The sequence below is a fragment of the Nannospalax galili genome, unplaced genomic scaffold, assembly GCF_000622305.1.
Source record: "Nannospalax galili isolate Female #2095 unplaced genomic scaffold, S.galili_v1.0 scaffold563, whole genome shotgun sequence".
Lineage (NCBI taxonomy): Eukaryota > Metazoa > Chordata > Mammalia > Rodentia > Spalacidae > Nannospalax > Nannospalax galili.
In genome coordinates this window covers 359713-385107 of record NW_008350459.1, presented here as the reverse complement: position 1 = coordinate 385107, position 25395 = coordinate 359713, and the positions used below count along the sequence as shown (strand labels likewise).

Sequence of the window (25395 nt, the reverse complement as noted above, 5' to 3'; positions counted from 1 at the left end):
TTTATGGTGATTTCTTGTGTAGCAAGGTATCACCCTGTGCTGGATAGCTTTAGTGTCAACTTGACACACCTGGGTTGAGGGAGCCTCAATTGGGGAATTACCTCTATTGGACTGGCCTGTGGCCATGTCTGAGGGACATCTTCTTGATGAGTGATGTGGGAGGGCCCAGCCCACTGTGGGTGGTGCCACCCCTGGGCAGATGGGCCTATGTTGCATAAGAAAGCAGGCTGAGCAGGGGCCAGGGGAGCAAGCCAGTAAGCAGTGTTCCTCCATGGCCTGTGCTCCAGCTCCTGCCTCCAGGTTCCTGCCCTGAGTTCCTGCCTTGGGCTCCCTAATGAACTGCAACCTGGGAGTTGTAAGCTGAATAAACCCTTTCCTCCCCAAGTTGGTAGTGGTCAGAGTGTTTTGTGACAGCAATGAAGAAACAAACCAGGACACACCCCAAAAGATTTACCTTCCATAAAATTAAAATTGCCCATTAAACTCCCCCAAACCCTCAAAGTTCATGTATTCCATTTCTTTTTAAAGATTTTATAAATAGAAAAGCAAACAAACAAAAAACCAGAAGCAAACCAGCTTAGAGAGGTTAGGTACATAGTGCTCAAAGTTGAATCGTGAAACAGACTGTGGTTTCTTATTTCTAGTGTTTTTCATTGTGTTTGAGCATAGATTCCAAAAATACTGCAGCAGAGAGGAACTTAGAGATGATCAAATAAAAAATTCAGCTTAAGCTACTTGTCTAGAGCACCTGGTACCTGTATCCAACTGGCCCACACTGTGTATGTGTGTGCGCGTGCATGTACACATGTGTATGAATGTACCCCGCACTGTGTATATATGTATATATAGAGAGTGCAAAGAATGGAGCAGAAATTAAATTATGACATTGTATTTTCATTTCCTTCTAGTCAGAGCATTGTATTTGCTCTGGTTCTACATCATTCAGGTTGAACTTGATCTTTGGTTTCATTGCCTGAAGGTGAGGTAGCTGGACTAAATGGCTTCCCTGGTCCCATCCAAGCCTGAAGGGACCAGGTCACGAGCCTGAAACCCACATTGCCTATTCCTGTACACGGCCAGGGTGTAAGTACTAACTACATGATAACAATGTTCCATTTGCTATCAGTATCAGTTCTTAGATGGTCAAGTTTATCACTGACTTTGTTACACACACACACACACACACACACACACACACACACATCCCTCTATTTTACATTTACATTGAAAAATAACCTGCTTTGCTTTGAATGCCACTTTCCAGTGAGCATGAAAATCTTAGACCTGGAGCAGTAACTAAGGAATAACAGTTACACACAAGGAGCCTCATCTGTATGCAACACATTCTGTTCCCAAAACATCTCTGCACAGTTGGGTGGGAGGCATGGAGAAAAATAACAATTTCTTCAAGAAAGAGGAAGAAGAGGAGAATTCCACTCAACTAACAATAGCACCCAGAGTAAATAAATCTATCCCCAAGTGTACATCCAATGTTTTCTTCAGGAAAAAGGAGGAAGAGAAATTGAAGTGCTTGACAATAGAGGTCAGAGTAAATAAATCCTTCTGTAAGGCACAATGCAAAGGCATTAAATGTCATGCCCTCTTAGTTTATTAAAGGCATAGGAAACTGTATATTCAAAATACACAGCTAAGTAAAAAGGAATGGATTAGCAAAAACAATGTGATCTCAGTTTTAAATTCTAGATGCTGACTTACTACTACATTTGAAAAAGACTAAAGGGATATTTAGGAAATATTGACATGTTTTACCACATAGAAATGGATAATTTTTCTTTGACTGTTCGTGTATATATACCTCTTTTCTTCAATGTGTGTTGCCTTTAAAAATCTGCCTGTTCAAGTGACTTAAGGAAATTAAAACTACAGTCTGTATCTTTATCAACTTATTTTAAATAAAAAGTATTTGAATATTATATGCAGAATGTGATAAATTCATGTCAAATATATACATCTTTCCAAAATGCTATCATGAAATTTAGATGCTATAACAGTCTCAAATCATATCCCATTAAGCAACAGCCTCAAATATAACCCACGCCTCTTGTCCCCCAATCATTCCTCTTAAAAAGTACTTTCTACCAATAAACATTCAAAATGCAGACTGCATTTTCTTAGCCAACTTTGGCTGCCACTAGACTCTAGTTAAACCGCTGCAGTGGCCAAGAAGAAGTCTGTGAACATTCCATTTTGCTCCTTCAGCTCAACTTGCAGGAACTCAGTAAGAAAGCATATCAGGATTCGGAGCATTCAACCCACGCCTGTAGATTTCTCCCCAGAGTCGGGAGAATCAGCTCTCCAGTTATTTCAACCCCACGTTAAGGAAAGATCAAAGTCAAACCAAACCCAAACAAGTCCTAAAAACCATTTAAGAGAGACTACAGTTCAGATGCAGAGGGAAAAAATGATCCTCTGCATGAATTTCATTGTCAGATAACTTGAGGGGACTGTGTTTGCAACAGGACATGTGCTGCACGCAGCAGAGCCTCTGTCCCCTGCACAGTGCGGTAAAGAGCCCACCCATGCAACAGTTTCTTCTTCTTCTGCTGCTGCTGCTGCTCAGAGCAGGAAGGAGCCAGTGGATCCTGGCATCAGTCCTTTGGGAACATTCCCATCAGCACCTACCTGTTCTCCTCTGAGACGGAGCATGTCCTCTGCCTTCAGCTGGTGCGGAGGCTTCACTGGGCACTCAGTCAGGTAAAACAAGAAGCCTTTACTAGTCTGTGCAGCGCCTTCCGCTGAAATATTGCATGAGTCAGCTTTTATCTCTCAAACCCAACACACAAAGGCTTTGCAAAAACCTGATTTGCAACTTTCTCGCTGCCTTTTCCCCCCTCGTGTGCAGACCACAGACTTCAGCATCACCCAGAGCCTTAAATGAAACATGACATCATTCAATTGAGAAACAGGACAATAGACACCACTGTGGGGAACTTGAAAACGCACACTTCACTGAGCAACACCCTGCGGCTTCCATTCTTCTGTGAACATCAAATACAGCCCACAGTCTCTGAAAGCTGACTGGCTTACCTTCCTGGCTCTGGCCTTGGTTCTCAGTAAGCTCCACGTTAAAAGCAGCTAGATCTTTACAGGTCAGATATTTTCAAGTTCACTTCCTGAATCATGAGCTTGTGTGAAAGCTATCACACAACTTTAACAGAAGTTTTGAAGGGATGTTGTTGGGGGTGGGGTGGGAGGAAGCTGTAACTAACATCCAGTCCAGCATGCTCTAGATAATCAGTTTCTGCTAATTAGACAATATACTTTAAAGTCAGCCGAGTTACAATAGAATACATTTATGGTTGACTTTAATCACCAGTTTTAAAAATTCTATCTGTAGGCAAATGTCTCGAATCAAAGCATACAGGCATTTCTTCAGAAAGCTGTGAAGCCCTGTGATTTTATATTTATAAATATTAAGTGGTAAAAACAGAATAATCTAATTCCCATATTTCAGTAAGCCAGTCTTCAAACTATTTGAGCTTTTAATTTCCCTAAGGCCACTTGTCTTTAAAATGCCGCATCTCACAATCACGCATACACAATGCACACATACATACACAGACGCACACAAATAAAAAAAATCAAAAATCAAATAAAATGTTTGGACATGAAATTTCAGAAGGTTTATATGTGAAAGAGACATCAAGTTCTTTATATGAAGGTCCCCAGAAATACAAAAATCCAACTGGAAGCAGATACAATTGCATCACACTAAAATTCTAAGTATGGATTTTGCTCAGGTACAGATACCTAAAGCTCGAATATCTCACTGGGTGTGGTGGCGCACGCCTTTAATCCCAGCATTCGGGAGGCAGAGGCAGGCGGATCTCTGTGAGTTCAAGGCCAGCCTGCTATACATAGGGAGTTCCAGGACAGCTGGGGCTACAGGGAGACCCTGTCTCAAAAAGACCAAAAAAACCCCTGGAATATCTCAAAGGATTAGAATCCTTTCAGTGGGCGTTTCACTGAGAGTGTTCATTTGTGGTTATGGAAAACAGCATTAGCAGATCATTGTTAATATAGCAATTTCTATCATGCCTATTAGGTGATTTTAAGCTAACAACATAATAGGATAATTTGTTTTAATGCCTGTTTCCTTTCCTATGAGGCTGAGCACCCACAGGCTTCTTCATTCAGCGCCTCAGATGGCAATGCACTTGTGAGTTTGGAAGACAATGTGTTGGGATGTTTGCTCCCTCACAACATCTCCCAGACTGATGGAGACTACTAATCCAGGCTGCTGAGGAACCCCTGGAGAGGACGGTCTTCCCTGGGCTGTGGAGAACTGGAGGTGTGGACTGTTGCCAGCTGCCACGTGGGTGCTGGGATTCAAACCCAGGTCTTCTACAAGAGTAGCCAGTGCTCTTAACTGCTGAGCCATCTCTCCAACCCCCTGAATTTTCTTTATCTTAGAAGCTTCCATATCCAGTCTCCTTGGCCATTCTCACACCTGCTCTTCCCACTGGTTAAACAGCTACTCATGCCTACAGTAAGTATTGCAAGGTCTCATATTTAATCATTTTCTCTCTTCTCACCCTGAACTGTCACAGCTGAGGGAGATAGGCAACCTTCCTTTACTGTACATTTTAACTCTTTAAAATATTTTTTAATTAATTAATTAATTAATTACATATGAGTGCTTTGCTTGCATGTATATAAATACATCACATCCAGAGATGAGAAGAGGATGTTGGATCCCCTGCAACTGGAATTACGCATGGTTGTTAGCCGCCATGTAGGTGTTGTGAACTGAACCCAGAGCAAGAGCAGTCAGTGTTCTTAACCCCTGACCCATCTCTTCAGTCCCATGTTTTAAACTCTTAGATGGACTCCCATGTACAGAGTCTTAGTCTGGCTTCTTGGTTTATTTGTTTTATGTGCAGATCCTCAGATATCAAATTAGTGACTTTTATCATCCAAGAGAACATTTCTATACTCGGATTTTTCTCCCCTAAGAAAACATATATATATATATATATTTTTTTTTTATATTTAAACATTTCTGAAAGATGCTGTATGTGTTACAAGGAATCAAATGAGCCAGGCTGCTTTGTATGCAGCTGGTGGTCAGCCCATTAAGTTCACCCACGGGGCAAGTGATGATCCTGAGGGATAGCCTGGGGTGACAGCATAGGCCCTACTGCTCCTACAGGACAGTCCTGAGCTAGGTTATCCACAGTTCCTGCTTTAGCAAGATCAACAACTTGTATAAGTAAAAACTCTGTATCACCTGTGAGTGACTAAAACCTATAAATAACAAGGGGTTAAAGTACTTTGAATCTAAGTTTTTAAATTATAAGAGTTATAAAATTTTATTTCTCAGACCAGGACACACACACATACACACAGGCACACACATTTTGTGCCTTTACATTTATTCCAGTACCACAGGTTTGCACAACTGATTCACAAATGAATAGAGCATTGGTCCTGAGGGTGGATAACAGCAGAGAAAAAGGAGAGGAGAAAATTTCACACCTGAGAATCAGGAACCTCTTGGTTTTCAGTGCTCTATTATCTTACAGCTCAACTGTATTCTACTAGAGCTCTCCAGTGGCTCATATCCAGGCCTTCCCACCTCCTGGTCCACACACCAGTTTACCAAACTGGTAACAGTTCTTGGAAGGTCACGTCTATCTTGCCTCCATCTCTGCAAACAGCAAGCAAAGCTCTCTGACACATGAATGTCACAACTACTGTCGTTGCCACCTCTTGCTCTCAGTTCATTTGCCAACATTAACGCTGGGTGAAGACATTGTTTTTGCTCAGGAAAATGTCTCTCTAAACACAGTGAGATTAGTCACAGGTAAATGTACATGTATGGCTTGTTAGGGGATAAAGATATGTTACTGAAAATGACTCTTTAATTCTCTTTTAGTGCTAGTTATACAACCAGGAGGAAGTGGCTGTTTTTACTTTGTCACCAAGAATAAGGAGCCAAGGCACAGAGGAGCATCGCCCACCCAGTCATGTCCATAGCAACCAGACCACAAGCCAGCAGGGAAGGAAAACTCAGGCGAGCAGGTGACCTGACTGGAACAGGGCCAGAAAGTCTCCACCCTTTAAAAATCCCTTCTCAGATTCTGCCACAGCCTAGAATCATCCTATAGGCTGACTATTGCCGATCTAAAATGCTTACAATCAGATTTTTTTGAGTTTCGGAATATTTACATAATGAGATATCTTGGCCACGGGTCCCAAGTCAAACATAGTATTCATTTGTGTGGCATATATACCTATGAGCATGGCTTGAAGTTAATTTTATTCAGTATTTGTAATACTTTTGTATATGAAATGAAGTCTTGTGATCTTGAATATTCCATTTGTGGCATGTCAACATTCAAAGTGTTTCAGAGTTTTGTGCTTTTCTGTTTCTATAGTATTTCATATCAGATTTTTAGATCAGGGATGTAGAAGCTGTATTGGAAACCAACTCTTGGGCTAGGGGTATGGCTCAGTTAGTAAAGTGCAAGAAGACTTGAAATTCCATCCCCAGAACCCATTTAAAAAGCCAGATGCAACGGCATGCACTTGTGATCCCAGGGATGATGAGATGGGAGGACACAGGCAGATCCCTGCAGCTCTCCGGCTCACTTGGTGATGATACAGGCTAATGAGAGACCCTGTCTCAAACAAAAGGTGACAGGCACCTAATAAGAAATTGTTTTCTGACATTCACATGCAGGTACACTCAGGAACACACATACACACACACACACACACACACACACACACACACACATTAAAAAAGAAAGAAAACTGGTTTTGGTATAAGAGAGTAGTCATCAGTTGAAACTGCCACATCCTCTGTGAAGGATCCTGGGGCTTTTGTCACCATGCTAAGAACTAGCCTGCCCATTCTCCCAAGGAACTATCCTGGGATTTTAGGAATGAGATAATGCGTTTGTCTAGTTGAGCTGGGAAGAATGATTGCAGGAAGCGTAGGGAGCAGGGTTGCAGGGTTGCAGGGATGTCCAGGCCTGGACGAATTGAAATACTTTGTTAACTGAGGCCAGGCAACAGCACCAAGAAACTGGGCGATGGATGGCCCAGAGACAGAGGACAAAGGCATGCATGTGCTTGGGGGCTCAAGAAAAAAATCTGGTCTCATATAGTCAATGTTGGATAAGGCAGATTTAGGGAATGGCATCACACTTTCAGATAGAAAAGTGCTAGAAATTACAAGAGATATTTCAAAGCATACATACTAGCTTCTACATGGAAGCTAACACTTCAGTGCTGGAGAGGCTTTCTCGGGGGGGAGGGGAGAACCTTGTACACTGATGCCGTCTTCTATTTTCCAGACAGCTCACAAAGCCAGCTATTTTCTGAGGTGTAGGCATTCACGAGATATTCTTAATGTGTGTTTAGTCTATTGGAACTTTGTTCCTTTGGGCATGCTATTATTACATTTTCTGGAAATACCACAGAATACATGTGACAAACACTGAAGTCCAATGAGATGCCCAGTGTGCCACACATAAGCATTTAGAGTCCCATTGAAGGCACAGTGATCTTCCTCTGGAATGTGAGTGGCCATGTGCTAACACCTTTCCACACTTAGTCATTTATTAAAAATCTGCACACACTTGCTTCCACTCTAAGTCCAGAAAATGTCCCCAGTTACAAATCTGCCTTGTGGTTCCACAGGCTCTAGTACACACTTGGTCAAAAAAAGAGGCTAACCTGGAGATTTTCTTTCTAAAATGTAATAATTTCAATGGCATTTAAGTTTGTTTTCATAAATTTAAAAAGTATTTACTCTCAGCAGAAGACAGAGTACTCGAAGATAGACAAAAAGCACATGAGTAGAGGAGAAATGTGAAGCTATTTTCTGTTTGTACCCGAGTACTAAATCTACCAGGAGAAACCGAACCACACACTAGTTACTGGTACTTCCATCGTTTAGCTGAAAAGCGTAGTTTCTAACCCTGGCTGCAGTAAATGTCAGACTTGTGACAAGGCCCTAGGAATCTGAGAAATCGAACACGCAACCTCTACAGTTTTTTAACTCAGTGTTTTTGACAGCCCACCCTCCCACTAAGGATTCAGTGTCTCCGTTATGCACCTACCATAGCCAGCCATGCAGGGAATGGGATGGCCTTGGGGGACTCTTCTGGAATGCTCGAATCTCCTTCTGTTTTAGGCTTTCCTCCACGGGCTTGTGTCTCTGTGCCTAGGATAATCCCTAGCTCTCTTTTGCACTCTTATTTGGATATCGGTCTTCATTTTCCAGAGCAATGAAATCAAGTCTTGGTTATTTCTGAGCAGAGCAGTTTTTAGATAACAAGCAAATATGTTACAAATAGCTTCTTGCTCCCAATCATCTATCAGTGCCATCTTTAAGGACACCACAGGAGGACTCGCTGTGCAAGGCACAATGAGGGGATTATCCCTGGAGAATGCAGGCAGCTTCCAGACACATTTTCCCCCACCAGGAGATAACACACATCAAATCCATTCATAACCAGAGGCATTCCATACAAACTATATTTTCGAAAACACTAACACAATGCACTTGAACTTAGGGAAGGGGCTTGGCTGCTCTGCTGAAATCCTGCAGTTGTATTCCCAAAATACTAATTAAAATAAAAGTCTCTTACAGTTTCTGGGGGTAACAACTATTTTCATATCCCGAAAGAGGAGGCAAGCCCCGTTTCTTAGCTTTCCCCTCTCCTTTTCAACACAGCTCCTTGTTGTATTGCACTGGAGAGTAGGGGAGGACTCAGCTCCACGTGGCCAGCTGCTCCCAGCTGTAGCAAGGACCCAACAATGGTGGCTTCAGAGGCAGTTATCAAAACAGCAGAGGTGAGGGTGTTAGCTTGCAGGGAGACCAGACAAGCTGCTTGGAGCAAACTGAAATCAGTGTGGGAACTGATTCAGTCCTCCACATCCTACTCACAGCATCTCTGGCAACCACCATCCTTGGATCCTTGCATCCTCTTTTCCCACCCCAAAGCTACAAACCACACAGAGGTGGCACCTCTATGATACGTGGCCTGTGAACAAATGAGTTTATCTCAGGGGGACACACTATAATTCTTAGAACTGAAGTGGGATGGTTGGAGAGTTGACACATTTGGTTCTTGTACTGGATCATGGGGACAATCCCATCCAGGCAGAAATGTGTCTGAGGTTACACATGAAGCCTCCCCTCTGGGAAGGCAGAACTCATACTTGAGGGAATGGAGATGACTCTCTCCTTTCCAGAAGAATCAAAGAAGTCAACAAAGGCCACAGACCTTAGCATAAGATTACAAAGATCTGAACAGCTCACCTGTTACCATGGGGACTGATCTTTGCCTTTCAGAAGGCAGAGCAGTGTACATAGCAACAGCTTGATGTCCTTTCTCTCGATTTTAACAGCATCAACCACTCATTCATCCTCATTCACTGGACCCACTAAGTTCCAGGTTCCATATCGGGAGCAGGGCATGGACACTGATTTTCCTTTCTTAGAGCTCATGTCAAGCAGGCTGAGACGAGCCTCAGATACAGAGTGACAGACATGAGTTTTGTGCAGCCAGCGGTGGGGCTTTGCAGATAGAAGCTACCAAGAATCGCTCTATTTTTCTAATTCACCTCTCCCTGTGCTCAAACTGTCCTTTAAGTAACATTGAAAGAGGGAGTGACTCTCTACTGACAGTCATAAATCCAGCTCATCGAGGCTGCCTTCCCTCTTACTACCTGTTGTACTCCTAAAGGGTAATAAGCCCAGTGGGGCTCATCTTTCATCTTATATTTAATGGCTCTGTATCCAAGCAGAGAGAGAGAGAGAGTCAAACTTGCTGAAAGTTCCTGGGAGTCTAAGCACTTTCCTAATTCCCAGTTCCCACAGGGGCACATGAAGTAACTTGTTTATATTAACAGAACAAAGGAAAGGAGAAAGAGCTCCTTGTTTCCAACACCACAGGTCGATCTTAATTAGGTCACAAAACAAGTGTAACCAAATTTATTTTGGTTTATCCTGAATAAAAACCATCAAATCTTTTGTAGATAGGTGAAAGAAGAGAAAAAGAAGGAAATGGGAAACAAGTCCGAGTATGAATTCGAGTCACTGGTGAGGCGGTGTTAGAAGCCAGCCCCTCTACTCCCCACTTGGATAGTGTCTACATTTTTGTTGATGAATATGTAGATCAGTATAATTAAAATGTAAGGAGGACAAAATAAATTCACGTGATGGTATTCCTCAGGTGTTGCGCACAATTCCTACCCGGCATCATTCTGGGCCCTGTTTTGCCCCTGGGGGCGCACATTGGGCTCCCTGTTGGCCGGCATCCAGGCAGGTTTGGCTAATGGGAAGCATGAACAACAGGAGGCATTTATTCCATTCCTCTGTGGATCTGGTGTTCTATAGTGCCTGCATCTGAGACAGTTCCTTCATGATTCCAGGTGTCTCCGGGGCTCCAGCAACCTGACGTTGTTCCCTGGTTCCTCTAGGGTCCCTATGGGTTGTCTCAGAGATCAGAGGCAAAGGCTTCCTGTGTGGCTGTCTTTCCTGCAGTTGTATCCCTGGCCAGGCTCCTTCAGCCACACCTACCCCATTAAGGAAGGAGTCTTCATTAAACTGTTCCTGTGAACCAGGTGGGTGAGTCCAGTGCCTTGCAGGTCCAGGGCTGACATAATGCACACTAGTTCCAGAATCTTTGGTCTTAAAGGCAGACTGTAGTCTGACTGCACGTGCTTATTCAGAACGTGCCCCCTTGGTTTGTACTCTGGGGTCTAGTGCAGAATGGTTGCATTGCTGACTTACAGCCTGCTTGATCCCAGTTAATAAAGCAAAAATGCTTAGTTACCACAAACATATTTCCCATGTGCTACCTACTCACACATCTTTTCACCCAATCATTACTGAGTTGGTGGCATGGGCCAGGCACTGTCTCAGGGACTACAGGCACAGTGGTGAATAGAGCAGTAAGAATCTTGCCTTTCCTGGAGCTTATTTTCTAGCAGAAGATAGACTAAATCCTATGGTTATGTCATGTCAGGACTGGAAAGATACTGTTGGAGTTTTCTAACCTAATTCCTCTTCTGGTGTTTGGATGATCACCTACATCTCACCATGGGTGTCTAGTCTTCTGCCTGGTTTCTGTTAGTTACTGGCCATTCTATCCCTGCTCATGTAACCTGCCTACTCGGAGACAATTCTGAGTTTGCTCTTTTAAACTATTTAAAATAAATAAAAAAAATAAATTTAAAACTATGTATTTATTTGTTTATTTAGTGGGCATGAGTGTGTGGGCATATGTATGCATGTATGAATGTGGAGGTCACAGGAAAACTTTGGGCGTTGACTTTCTCCTTCCACTTTGTGGGACTTGGGGATTGAACTCAAGATGTCAGACTTGGTGGCGAGTACCTTTACCCACTGAGCCATCTTGCTGCCTGGTATGCATGTGTACATGTTCATGGGTGTGTATGCATCATGTGGAGGTCAGAGATCAATGACGTGTTTTTTCTATTGCTAGCCACCTTATTTTTTGAGATAGGGTTCCTCAATGAATCTGGAGCTCATCCAGTTAACAAGATTAGCTGATCAGAAAACTCAAGATACCCTCCTGGCTCCACCTCCCCAGGGATGGGCTTATAAATATTCCTGCTGGCTTTTTACACAGGTGCTGGGGATCTGAACTCAGTTCCTCATGTTGGTGCAGCAAGCACTTTTCTAAGCCATCTCCCCAGCCTCTCCACTTATAGTGTGTAAACTATTCTTTGGGGTTGAAGTTTACCATGAATGACAGGAAAACACGAGAGGAACTGCATTTCCCCATGCAGTTCCTTAATTACGTGAGGCTCATTGTCAGAATTTCCACACACACTTGCTTCTTGATTCAAATATTTATTAGGAACTGCCCTGGAGGCAGGGGGAGGGGTGGGGGCAAGGGGGAGAGTCGTACCTCATGGCTGTGGGGAGTGTGGGATTCTCCCTCCTCCCCCTCCTCCATGAATCTTAAGTTGTGCTTTCCAATCACTTCTACCACAGTGTTTTCCAAATCCCCACAGCGCTCATGCCAACTTACTACTATAAAATACTGAACACACCATTTTTAAGGAACGTCTGGGAAATAAATACATAGCAACACTCTGTCCTCCACGGGCCTGGAGTTTGGCCAGGGAGCAAGACAGAGAGTTATCAAGAGACAGCTGGGTACACAAACTTGACTTTATAGGCTTTAACATATAAGACAGAATGTGTGAAATCCTGTAGGCAGGCTTTGGGAGGGTGCAGATAAGGGATGTCTAGATATGCTTAAAATGTATTGTATGAAATCCACAAACATTCAATAAAAATATACACTAAAAAAGACAGAGTTATCATAGGTGACCAAATGAGATGTGCACTAGGCAGGGGAGGCACAGGTGCCATGGAAACAGGGAAGAAGGGACCAGGGCTGATTGGGGGCTGCCTGGGAAGGCTTTCCTGAGGTAGGATGTGTGAACTGACACCTGAAACCTGAGAAGCCGTTGGGAGGAGCCTGGGAGGGAGAAGAGACCTGTCTGACCAGGATGCTTGACTTCCTGTAGGCACAGATTGTTGAAACACCTACCATGTGGCCATTCAATCTAGGTTCTTTCTTTCTACACTGTTACACACCACAGTTAACATCTATGTTTGCTGTATAGTGCCACTCCTAGAAACCATCCTTCTTCCCTCTGGAGTGATCTTATCCTTTAGCCTTTGAATGTCTTCTCTCTTCCTCTAAATACTGGGCAGAGCTGCCTGGGCAGTAACTGTGACTGTTCCTGCCTGGTCACTTGGATAAGGACTTTACATAATAAAATTAATACTGCAAACTTCCCTATCTGGAACTTTCATTAGGCATTGTCAGATTAAAATGAACGTTGGAAGTGACCTAAAAAGAGCCACAAAAGAATGGGCTGAAAGAAGGGAAGCTGGTGAGTCTGCTCAGTATGTCTTGAAGCTTTGAGGGGCCTTATAAAGTGACCACGTACGTGCATCCAGTCAGTCATCTCACCTGACGCCAGAGACAACTGCCCAGTTGCCAATATGGCTCCAAATAGTTCATTGGCTTAAGGTTCTCTATACCTTAACGAATGAAGCTGCTTTTAAAAAATACACCAAGGAGAGACTGGAGAGATGGTTCAGCAGTTAAGAGCACTGGTTGTTGAAGACCTGGGTTCAATTCCTAGCACGCAAACGACAGCTAACAACCCTCTATAACTTCAGTTCCAGGGGGATCCAATGCCCTCTTCTGACCTCTGTGGGCACTGAACGGCACATGGGTGCACTTATACACACACAGGCAATACATTCAAACACATAAAAGAAAAATAATAAAGAAAAAAAAATTTAAAGTGCTGAGGAGTTATGTTTCCCCAATGACTACTGAGACTGCAGAGTCTTTGCAGCTGCCCCAATCCAGCTGACTTACTTCATTAATTCATTGACTGATTTGCAAGAAGCCTGGCTAGATGGTTCCTGGAAAAAAGAATCCTGACACTCTAAACTGGCATTCAGATTTTGCAGGTGTATATCACAGGTTCCGTTTTGGGAGCTGAGGGTGAGGCTCAAGGTGAGCCTATCCAACAACAATGAAAGAATTGGTGACATGAAGGAAGCAAGAAGGAAATGTCATGGTAGACAGACTGAGATGGGCCTTGAGGGTCAGGCAAAGGAGTCATTTCTGATGTACACAGTATGTATGTAAACTGGTCATTCCCAGCCAATCTGGAAGTCTGTGAGTACCCCATGATAAAGAAGAGACTGGGAGCTAAACAAAACAAAACAAATCCCCAACCCAATCAGCAATTATTATGGTAGTTTTATCCCAGCCACCTCAGCCATGGGGTCTTTTCATCTGACAGAAGATGAGAAAGGCCCTTTCCCATACACACAACAGTGTCTTCAGCATCAGCAGCCTAGCTGAAGAGCATTGGTGGCCAGGAGAATTCCTCTGGAGAATTTGGGAATCCAGAATGCCTTGAAGCCCCAGGGGGTGCTACTGGGTTGTAGAGGGAAGAAAGTAAGGGCCTGTTCTTATGCCAACGGGCAGAGACAACTGAGCTGGAAAAGTTGGGTCCTTTAAAGTGTTTCATCTGCACCCATAAGGCATCTGTCCCCATAGGGCTTGGAATGAACCAAGGGCCCCCTTCTCTTCCATGAGAAGTTGTGACTTCAAGCTGGGCATAATGTAACTTGTAGACTTGCAAATTTCTTTCAATCAGTGACACAAGTTAAAAAATTAGAATATTTGAAATAATAATCCAGATTTATTTTAAGCTTGAGGTGCTAGAAGCAAAGTATAATATTGATGTATACTAGTCTAACATTCCCACTGAGCAGCGATGTATGGGGCTCAGGTGGCTTCCCTCCTGGCCGGGTGACTTCCAGTTTGCCACAGTCCTGGCCACTTCCTGTAGTATTATCCTGTTCTAATTCCCTGGCCTTTCTGTAATCTGCCTGACCCGTGGCATGCAACCTTGGACTACACAAAGCATCCCTGTATGCAAGCTCAGTGGTCCTAGAAATTACCCAAAGCATGACGTGGTAAGGTCAATTTATTTCTCTTCAATGTGTAAGCCAATGAAAAAAAACGTAAAAAATTAGAACATAATTAGAAAATTAGAAAAAAAACATAAAAAATAGAAGTTTAGACAAAATTAGTCAAAACAGACAAAAATCCATAATACCATTATTTTCCCTTCCTCTATGGCAAGATTTTGTGAGGGAGGTAAGAGAGAGAATGCTTCAGGGAGAGGACAGGAAGGGAAGGCTATGAATTACAGGGCAGTAGATAACAGGTCCCTTTCCCTTTTCTTTATTAGTTATAAATCAGTCTATTATCTTATTAGTTGTTTTACAAACCTAAATCTCAATAAAACTATCATGTACTTAGTACTCATAAAGGGATCAGGATGGAAGAAGCAGTTTAGGTGGTGATTTGATAAATACAAATGTTCAAGATAACGGGCACCATCATTTTTGGCATCAAATTAAATTGCCAATGAGCCAATTTGATCAATTAAATTTTTTTTTTTTTACAAAAAAATCTCAGAACAGCAAGACAAAAATATAATCTCCACAGAGCATACACTGAATTGGCCAGTGATCTTCAGGGTAGGGAGGTGGCGATGTCCTGCCTTCTGCCCTCCCACACAGAAGGACTGGAGTGGAGATACCTTTTGGAAAAATAAGTCAAGATTCACTGTTGTAAATGCCAAATTTATACACCATTCTAATCTGGTAAGATTCTTGCTGTACCTTAAAAACAACAGAAGTTGAGGCTTAGAATTGGAGGTTCTAATTCCATGAAAATAAGCATGAGTTGTAAAATTGGGAAAAGAGGGCCAGAGGTCCTCTCTGACTTGGTTTGTGAATTTGCACTCTGGTCATTTAAGAAGACAGCTGGAGATATTAGTTTAGCATTAGCATTTTTCCTAGAAAGGAGAAAAGCCCCATCCGGTCCCCGATACCAGTGTTTATTTCTTTCTGAACCCCAGAGATAAAACATTAGAATACACAGAGGCCTAGCAGAGGATTCTCAGACATCCCAGTTTTTCTGCAGAAGGACCTTTTCTGATATGTGATACCTTCCCTCAGGAGCCTGAGGAGGCGGGAGAAGGTGAGGGGGATAGAAAAACAAAACTGACCACTTTCCCCTAATCCTAGTGTGAAAGAAAAAAGTAGAGAGCTGAAAGCCTGCCTGAGGGAAACATCTACTCCAGACTTTGTGGATCAAGCATGCCTAACAAACTTTAGGCTGTTTACTGCACAATGCATTTTCTCCTTAGACTCCTGTGGTTATCTGTGAGGCCACAGGGCTCCTACACACCTCTCCAGTGAGCCTGGGCACCTGCTCTGTGCATGAGGCTGGAGAGCAGCCTGCATGAGCACAGGCTGTTCTTTGACCTTCTGCACATGCTTCCTCTTCAGGTTTTGCTGGAAATGACTTGACCCAGAAAATATGAGAGGCTGGTTGGGTCCATTATCTCTTCCACATGGATAAATCTCACTCTGATTTTATTTCCTCTGAAGATGAGCTAAACCATTTTATAATGCAGGAAAATGCATGTTCGGGTGGTGAACCTTCAAAATAGGCATTGCATTCCATTCTATTGTAGACATTTAGATTTTAATCTACTTAGAGATTTTATTACATCAGTTATTAAAATGGTGCTGCAAACCAAAAGCTGGACGAACACAATTGCCAATGGTTGGCACACACTCTACCAGCCTTTCTTGCAGGTATGAGCTAACCACCTACTCCACCAAATCGCTGCTATGGATGGAATGGTCACCTCCTCTCCCCACCTTGTGTCAAAGCCCTAACACCCAAGGAAGTAATTAAAACTAAAAGAAAGTAACAAAAGCAGGGCCTTTGTCCAACAGGACTGCTGCCCTTATAACAGTGGGCTGGCTTAGTCTGTAAAGGCTTGCTGTGGAAGTACAAGAACCTGGCCAGGATCCACAGAACCCATGAAGAAAGCTGGAAGAAGTGGCCTTGCTTTTAATCCCTGCACTGGGGAGGGCAGAGAACAGACAGATCCCTGGGGCTCCCCATCCAGCCAACCTGGCCTACTTGGCAAGTTCCAGAACAGTGAGAGACTTCATGTCAAAAACAAAACAAGAAAAGAGGATGGCACCTGAGGAATAACACTTGAAGTTGTCTTCTGGCCTTCACATACATGTGCATACATGTGCATTACTACCCCTCGACATATATGCACCAACCCATGTGTACCTGTACATAAGCACTCACATATACCTATATACACCTGCATACACACACACACACACACACACACACACACACACACACAATCAAGAGACACCAATGTCAGGTTTGTCAGGTTGTGGTAGTACATGCCTTTAATTCCAGCACTCCAGAAAGAGAGGCTGGTGGACCTCTGTCAATTCGAGGCCAACTTGGTCTGCATAGTGAGTTCCAGGACAGCTGGGTATATAAAGAGAAAGACTGTCTTAAAAAACAAGTAAATAACAGTTAAACTAGGGATAATCAAGAGTAAATAATGAAGCGAGATGTGCCTCATTTCAAATCTGGGACCTTACTGAATGATTATAGACTTTTGGGGGGGGATATGGGAGTGGATATTTCACTACGTAGCTCAGGCTGGCCTCAAACTTGTGATCCTTCTGCCTCAGCCCCCAAGTGCTGGGATTATAGGTGTCTGCCACCATGCCTGGGCTGGTCATAGATTTTTTTCAGCCTGCCTTGGACTCTTTAGGTTTGGGGAGCACCTTACTTCTTGGGGTCACTTTTGACTTTGATATAACATCCATCATAGTGCATCACAGATATCCATTCATCACGCTGAAGTTTCTTCTCCACCAACCAACCTGAAAGAGTTTATCTAACAAATGCCCGATTCTATTCATTGGGTGGATAGACTGTTGTCAAAAGGTTTAAAAGACCCTCCAGTATAGGTGCAGCTAAACTTTTTTGGGGGTCATTTTGAGACAGGGTCTCCCTGTAGCCCCAACTGGCCTGGAACTCACTATGTAGACCAGGCTGGCCTTGAACTCACAAAGATCCACCTGTCTGCCTCCTGAGTGCTGGGATTAAAGGCATGTGCTACCACACCTGGCCCAAACTCATTTTATTAGGTTTATCTTCCTGGTTACAAGGAAGCAGTCAGGGGTCTCCCATGGCTCCATATTGTTAAATAATAAATGCTTTCCTAGAGTATTGTGCTTATTCCTTAAAAAAATTAGATTCCTTGCCATCTTAGATGTACCATGATGTTGGGCTTTTTGATAACTTCATTTAAAAAATATTTTATTATTTTTATTTTATGGGCATGAATGTATTGCTTGCATGTACGCAAGTGCACCCATGTCTTGCAATGCCCATGGAGGTCAAAAGAGGGCATTGGATCCCCTGAAACTGGAGTTACAGATGGTTGTTAGTCACCATGTGGGTGCTGGGAATCAAACCTGGGTCCTTTGTAAGAGTAGCCTGCGCTCTTAACCACTGAGTCATCTCTCCAGCCCCAACCTCGTGTTTTTTTTAATACCATTAATTTATCTTGTTTCTTGAGTGTGTGTGTATGCATGTATGTGTGTGTGTGTGTGTGGTGTATGTGGACATGTATGTATAAGTGTATGTGCCTGTGTACACATGTGAGGCCTGAAGGACATTAGGTGTCTTACATTCTCACTCTTCCTCGTATTCCTCCCAGAGAGTGTCTCTCACTAAACCTGAAACTTGCCATTCTTTGACTTCCCACGGCTATGGAGTTACAGGTGCATGTAGCCACAGGGCTTAACCATATTTTTAAAATTACATTTAAGCTGGATGTGGTGACATACATCTTTAATTCCAGCACTCTGGAGGGAGAGGCAGGTGGACCTCTGTGAGATTAAGGCCAGCCTGGTCTACATACCAAGTTCCAAGTAAGCTGGGGCTACAACCAAAAAAAAATTACATTTAGAAATTATTTTTGTTTTGTGTGTCCAAGTGCGCGCGTGCACATGTGTATGCGTGTGTGCATATGTGTGTGTACATGCCAAGACGGTCAGAAGAAAATGTGGGCAGATGGTTCTCTCTTTCTACCATGTGGGCCCCAGGGCCTGAACTCAGGTCATCGCTCCTCACTTTTTATGTGGGTGCTGAGGATCCAAACTCAGGTTCTCATGTGTATAAAGTATTCGTACCCACTCAGCCATCTCCCCAGCCATTATCTTCCTTTTTTAAATAAGCATTTAGTATTATTTAAAATTTTTATTTATTTCTATTACATTTGTTTTGCCTGCATGTATGTAAGTGGACCTGTGTCATGCAATGCCCATGAAGAGGGAGTCAGATCCCCTGGAACTGGAGTTACAAGTAGTTGTTAACTGCCATGTGGGTGCTGGGAACTGAATGAGTGTCCTCTGCAAGAGCAGCCAGTGCTCTTAACCTCTCAGCCATCACTCCAGCCCTTGAAACATTATTTTAATACATAGCCCAAACTTGAGAAATAAACCTGAACAAGCTGTAAAATTCCTATCCCCAGAGTTTCAGAGTGTTTTAGGGAAAGGCACCTATGCTTTTGTGAGTGTGAGAGGACTAAAGCCAGTGTGAGAGGACGTCCCAAGAGCCTGTCTCTGCTCTGTGAGTTTTAGGCTAATTCCTCACCACCCTTTTAGCATACCAGTGCTAATGTTTCCAATTAACAAGGGCTTTAGGTAACACTTGGCTGTGCATTCAATGGAGGCTCCAGGATTTGAAGGAGGCAGTCAGGTTCAGAGCCTGTCCTTTTAGTCACTATGTAATAATATCAGATATATAATTTACACAAGGGATGGATCAGTTTAGAGAGCTTGTGACAGGAGCCTTGGGGCTACAGAGAAGGGCCTTAGAATAAACTGACTTACTATAAATCTTTCATTTTATAGAAAAGACTGAAGTCTGGAAAAAGGGTCACCTTGGGTCATCTGGCCCTGAGCAGGGGTCAGAAGCCCCTGGAAGAACTGTTGGAATGCTGACAGGGCTTCTAATTCCATGGGACTGGGCTGGGGGATCTTAGAATTGTTAACAAATTTGTAGACGGTTATTGTATCCATGGACTTGGGGACACACTTTGAGATTCAATGACCTACTTAGTGATATCTTCCACATAGATGGCAGATGCTAGTTTCTCCTATGGGGAGGGGTCAGCTGAGCACATTGCTGCCTTCAAAAGACAGCCTGCATCAGCAGAGCACTCTCCCCGAATCAACTGACTGAGACACAGGGGCAGCTTCCTTCTGACCCACCATCCCATGGACCCGCTCTAACACTGGCATTTCACAGAGACCCTTCGTATCTTCCCCACCACACAGCCTACGGGAACAAGAACCTGCTCACTGTCAAGGATAAATATTATTCTCACTGTGAGTTATTTATCAAAACTTGTGATCTAAAATTTGGCTCTATCAATGCTAAACATAAGAGCTAGCAAAAATAGCAGGGGGCATGGATAACGGCCAGTATCCATCCTCAGAAGGGAAGGACAATTAGACAGTTTCAAAGTTTTCATTTATTGACATTATAAATCAAAAGGAAATTTTATGTTTATTTGGTTAGCTGCAAAGGTCCCTTGCCTTTATTAGGGTCCCTAATGAAGTATTCTAAAAGCAAGGGCACTGTTTGATTAGTGTTTGAGCTTGCCACATTTAACATTGTTTAGGTTGCTTTGCGGCCTCATGGAGTGTTCTGAGGCTTCAACGATTTAAAGAGTGCAAGCCATACTGAGTCTGGCACACTAAGTGCTCACAGAATATCAGCTTTCAACCTATGGCTTCTGTTTAGAACAGCGTAGGGCTTGGGTATTTTCATGGGCAGGTAGGAAGGAGCCAAATGGTATGAACTGAGTTGGGCAGAAGATCTCATAATCAAAAACTTATCTTCCCCCATGGCAAGGGGATTTAGAAAGAAGAGCATTCTGGAGCATTTATGGAGCACTGATGTCTACCAGATAGTTACCTGCTGCCCAGAGAAAGTCTCCCAGGACTGAATGCATGTTAATCATTTCATATGAAGTCACAGCATCTTTTCTTGAATATCTTCCAGGCACCAAAGACCTCAGATAAGGGTTCTAGAGGATAGTCATATCTTTTTTTTAATTTTGACATAAGTATAAATCCATAGGGAATTGCAAAAACCAAAAACCAAACTAAAATGAAAAAGTACAAGCGTTTCCTAGATCCCGCACTGAGTTTCCCCAAAGGTGACAGCTTACAGAGCGAATGTGGGACAGCAGACATTGGTGCTGGTCCAATCCAGAGGGCATGTCCGTAGTCCACCAGCTTTGAAGCCAGGTGCATTTGGGTTGTGAATAGATGACACTATTCAATACTGTTTGGTAAGGAACTCTTGCCATATTAATGGTTTGACTCCTTAAACTGACTATATATTATGAAAATGAGACACACAGTAAAACTTTACCTATGCCAGCTTATTAAAACATCCACTTTTATTATTTATATACACATGCACCCACATGAAAGCAGACTATGCTCAAGGAAATATGTCTTATATACTTTCAACAAATTGATTAAACAAATGCATAGTAACAAATATGATCCTCAGTTTCACATCATCTGACCTTACTTTGAAATTTACCCTTGCATTAGCCATGGGGAGAAAGGTAAATGGTAAGTGAGTTGTATAAAGCTTCCCCCAAAGTTACTTAATTTTCTTTTGCAGAGACTGATCTTACTAATAATAATCAAATCATATCAATCAGACTTCAAGTCATCTGTAGGTACAATGCTGATCAGTGAAAACTTTTAGCTTCTTTGAAGAGCTGAACCCAAGATTTGACACATATAAATCCCAACCTACCCAGGCCATGTTGGAAACCATACTGCCATACCCAGGCCATGTTGGAAGCCAAACATGTTGGAAAAGACTGAGGACCTTTGGAACTGTGTATATTATCTGAGCTCCAGTGGCATTTGGGGGTGCTTGTGTTGTTTTGCTCCCCCAAATAATCTTCAACAGTTCCCATTGCTGTATTTACTATGCATTTGTTTAATCAATTTGTTGACAGTATATAAGACATATTTCCTTGAGCATACTCTGTTTTCACGTGAAAATAATACAACTAATGAATTAATAAAATTAATAAAAGTGGATGTTTTAATGAGCTGGCTGGCATAGCTAAGTTTTTACTGTGTGTCTCATTTTCATAATATATAGTCAGTTTAAGGAGTCAAACCATTAATATGGTAATGAGTTCCTTACCTAACAACATTGACATAACATGATCAAAATTGATAGCTTTTTACAATGAATACAAGGCAGTTCACAACTGATTACAAATTTCTCTAGGCACTAAAATAGAATATAGGTATCAATTTGATTCTGAAAGAGTAAGGAGTACTATAAACAATTTATAAGCTCTCTTTAAAAATATTTTGTTATTTTTATTTTATGTGTATGAATGTATTGCCTGCATGTATGTAAATGCACCCGTGTTGTACAATGCCTGCAGAGGTCAGAAGAGGGCATGAACTCCCCTGGAACTGCAGTTATGAACAGTTGTTAGCTGCCGTGTGGGTGCTGGGAATTGAACCCTGATCCTCTGCAAAAGCAGCCAGTGCTCTTATCTGCTGAGCCATCTCTCCTGTACCACAACTTATAAACTCTTGACCTTAATAAAGTGGATATAGGTGCTGTGTGAGTCGGAGCTCGCTGGTTCCGGTCGCCCACTCTAGCCCTTGAGCGCTGTTGCCATGTCGAGGTTTTTCACCACCGGTTTGCACAGAGAGTCCGAGTCGTCCCTGTCTCGGGAGGAGCTGGTCACCAAGCCTGTCTCCCGGAACTACGGCAAACAGCCATTATTGCTGAGTGAGGATGAGGAAGATACAAAGAGAGTTGTCCGAAGTGCCAAGAATAAGTGGCACTATTTGAGGAGCTGACTAACCTTATCTGGACCGTTTGTAATGCCATGAAGATTCGAGACGTCAAGAAATGTCTAGAAGAGTTTGAGCTTCTGGGAAAGGCATATGGAAAGCCAAGAGTATTGTGAACAGGGAAGGTGTCCCCCCAATTCTGTATTTGAATCCTGGCTGACCTGGAGGACTACCTGAATGAGCTTTGGGAGGATAAAGAAGGAAAGAAGATGAACAAAAACAATGCCAAGGCTCTGAGCACCATGAGACAGAAGATCCGAAAGCACAGCCCTGATTTTGAGTCCCATATCACAAACTACAGACAGAACCCTGAGCAGTCTGCGGATGAAGATGCAGAGAAGAATGAGGACTCAGAAGGCTCTTCAGATGAGGATGAGGACTCTGAAGATTCTGAAGATGATGAAGAGTGGGGCACAGATTCTACGTCTTCTGATTGAGACTCACAAGAGGAAGAAGGAAAGCAAACTGTTCTGGCCTCAAAGTTCCCTAAAAAGGCGCCCACCACAGAGGAGGATAAAAAAGCAGGTGAGACAAAGCCGAGAAGAAGCACGACAGGAAGTCAAAGTGCCTGGATGAGGAAGAGGAAGACAACGAAGGTGAGACGTGGGAGAGGGGCCGTGGTGGTGTGCCACTTGTTAAGGAGAAGCCAAAAGTGTTTGCCAAGGGAACTGAGATCACCCACATTGTTGTCATCAAGAAACTGAATGGGATCCTACAGGCAAGAGGCAAGAAGGGAACAGACCGTACCACCCAGACTGAGCTGCCACAGTTGCTGGTTCAGATTGCTTCTGAAAATAACCTAGGGGAGGGTGTTATTGTCAACATCAAATTCAATATCATCGCCTCTATGACTACAACCCTAACCTGGCTGCATACATGAAGCCAGGGATGTGGAGATGTGCCTAGACTGCATCAATGAACTGATGGACATCTTAGTCGCAAACCCCAACATCCTTGTTGGAGAGAATGTTTTGGAAGAGAACGAGAACTTGCAAAATTTTGACCAGCCACTGCGTTTACGTGGCTGTATCCTAACTCTGGTGGAGCGAATGGATGAAGAATTTACCAAAATAATGCAAAGTGCTGATCCTCACTCCCAAGAGTACGTGGAGCACCTGAAGGATGAGGCACAGGGATGTGCGACCTGGAGGAGAAGGGCACCAGCCACTGAGAAGATCTACCAGATCTACTTGAGGTGCATCCTGCACACCTATTACAAGTTCAATTACAAGGCCCACCAGCGGCAGCTTACCCCTCCTGAAGGTGCCTCAAAAGTCTGAGCAAGACCAAGCAGAAAATGAGGGTGAGGACTCAGCTGTGCTGATGGAAAGACTGTGCAAGCACATCTATGCCAAGGACCTCACAGACTGGATCCATACATGTTCTATCCTCTGCTACATCTACCATTATGCTCTCCACTCCTGCTGGTACCAGGCCTGGGACCGCATGCTCATGAGTCCCCTACAAGACAATATTCAGCATGTAGATCCACCAGTACAGATCCTGTGTAACTGTACCATGGTGCAGCTTGGTATCTGTGCCTTCCACCAAGGCCTGAAAAAGGATGCACACAATGTGCTTCTGGACATCCAGTCAAGTGGCCAAGCCAAGGAGGTTCTGGGCCAGGGTCTGCTGCTAACACAGTCTGAAGGAATGCAACCAGGAGCAGAAGAAGGTGGACTGCCACCACCAGGTGCCCTTCCACCTGCATATCAACCTGGAACTGCTAGAGTGTGTTTATCTGGTGACTGCAATGCTCTTGGAGATCCCTACATGGCTGCCCACGAGAGTGATGCCTGCCGACATATGATCAGCAAGCAGTTCCAACACCAACTGTGGGTGGGCGAATGGCAGCCCCTGCTGGGTCCTCCTGAGTCAATGAGGGAATGTGTAGTTGCTGCCTCCAAGGCCATGAAGATGGGGGACTGGAAGACCTGCCACAGTTTCATTATTAACGAAAAGATGAATGGCAAAGTGTGGGATCTTTTCCCTGAAGCTGACAAAGTTCACACCATGCTAGTTAGGAAGATCCAGGAAGAGTCACTGAGGACCTATCTCTTCACCTACAGCAGTGTCTACGACTCAATCAGCATGGAGACACTGTCAGACATGTTCGAGCTGGATCTGCCCACTGTGCACTCCATCATCAGTAAGATGATCATTAACGAGGAGTTGATGGCCTCCCTGGACCAGCTCACACAGATAGTGGTGATGCACTGCACTGAGCCCACTGCCTAGCAAAAACCGCCCCTGCAGCTGGCAGAGAAGCTCGGCAGCCCAGTGGAGAATAATGAGTGGGTATTTGACCATAAGCAGGGAACCTACGGTGGAACCTTCTTCTGAGACCAGAAGGATGGGTATCACAAAAATGAAGGCTCTATGTGCCATGGTGGCTACAGCCAGCAGCAGTCTCAGACCGCCTACTGAGCTCTCCATGTTCAGCCCTGTGGCAGACCATTCAGCTTCTCATTCTTTAACCTACCCTAGCCATTAAAGGTCCGTTTAGAGTTAAGAAAAGTGGATACTTCAATTGCTTCACCCTGCATCCCTGCTCAGCATGGAAGAAGCCAGAGTGGTTGGCGTCCCTATTCCCTATTGGCAATTTGGGTAACCCCTCCAGAGGGTGAGCTCTCCATGTTCAGCCCTGTGGCAGACCATTCAGCTTCTCATTCTTTAACCTACCCTAGCCATTAAAGGTCCGTTTAGAGTTAAGAAAAGTGGATACTTCAATTGCTTCACCCTGCATCCCTGCTCAGCATGGAAGAAGCCAGAGTGGTTGGCGTCCCTATTCCCTATTGGCAATTTGGGTAACCCCTCCAGAGGGTGGTGTGATAAGGAGGTAGGAATTGGCTAGGCAGTTAGGGTAAAAAGACCTCAAAGAAATGTAGCCAGTTTCTTGGCTAAAAGTCATAATGTCCTTGGGCCTGTTAGCAACATAGTCTGTTCCAAAGGCCAAAAATGTCAAAAGTATTTGGGAGCTTGTATCTAATTCTTAAAAGATTTTAGGGTTA

The 25395-nt window shown here is 43.6% G+C and overlaps 1 protein-coding gene and 1 pseudogene across 2 annotated transcripts in view; one reads left to right on the top strand and one right to left on the bottom strand.

Moving 5' to 3' along the window:
* The window catches only part of Plekhg1 (pleckstrin homology and RhoGEF domain containing G1), a 161861-nt gene that overhangs the window by 86570 nt on the left and 49896 nt on the right, over positions 1 to 25395 (bottom strand). The window contains exon 1 of one of the 2 annotated variants that reach the window (XM_008847732.2): positions 2644 to 2683. The exons of the other annotated variant lie outside the window; for it this stretch is intronic. The gene's annotated coding sequence lies outside the window, so the exon portion shown is untranslated. Of the gene's footprint in view, positions 1 to 2643; positions 2684 to 25395 lie in introns of those variants that run through there. 2 annotated transcript variants of the gene reach the window in all.
* On the top strand, positions 22205 to 24811 carry LOC103745747 (annotated as a pseudogene).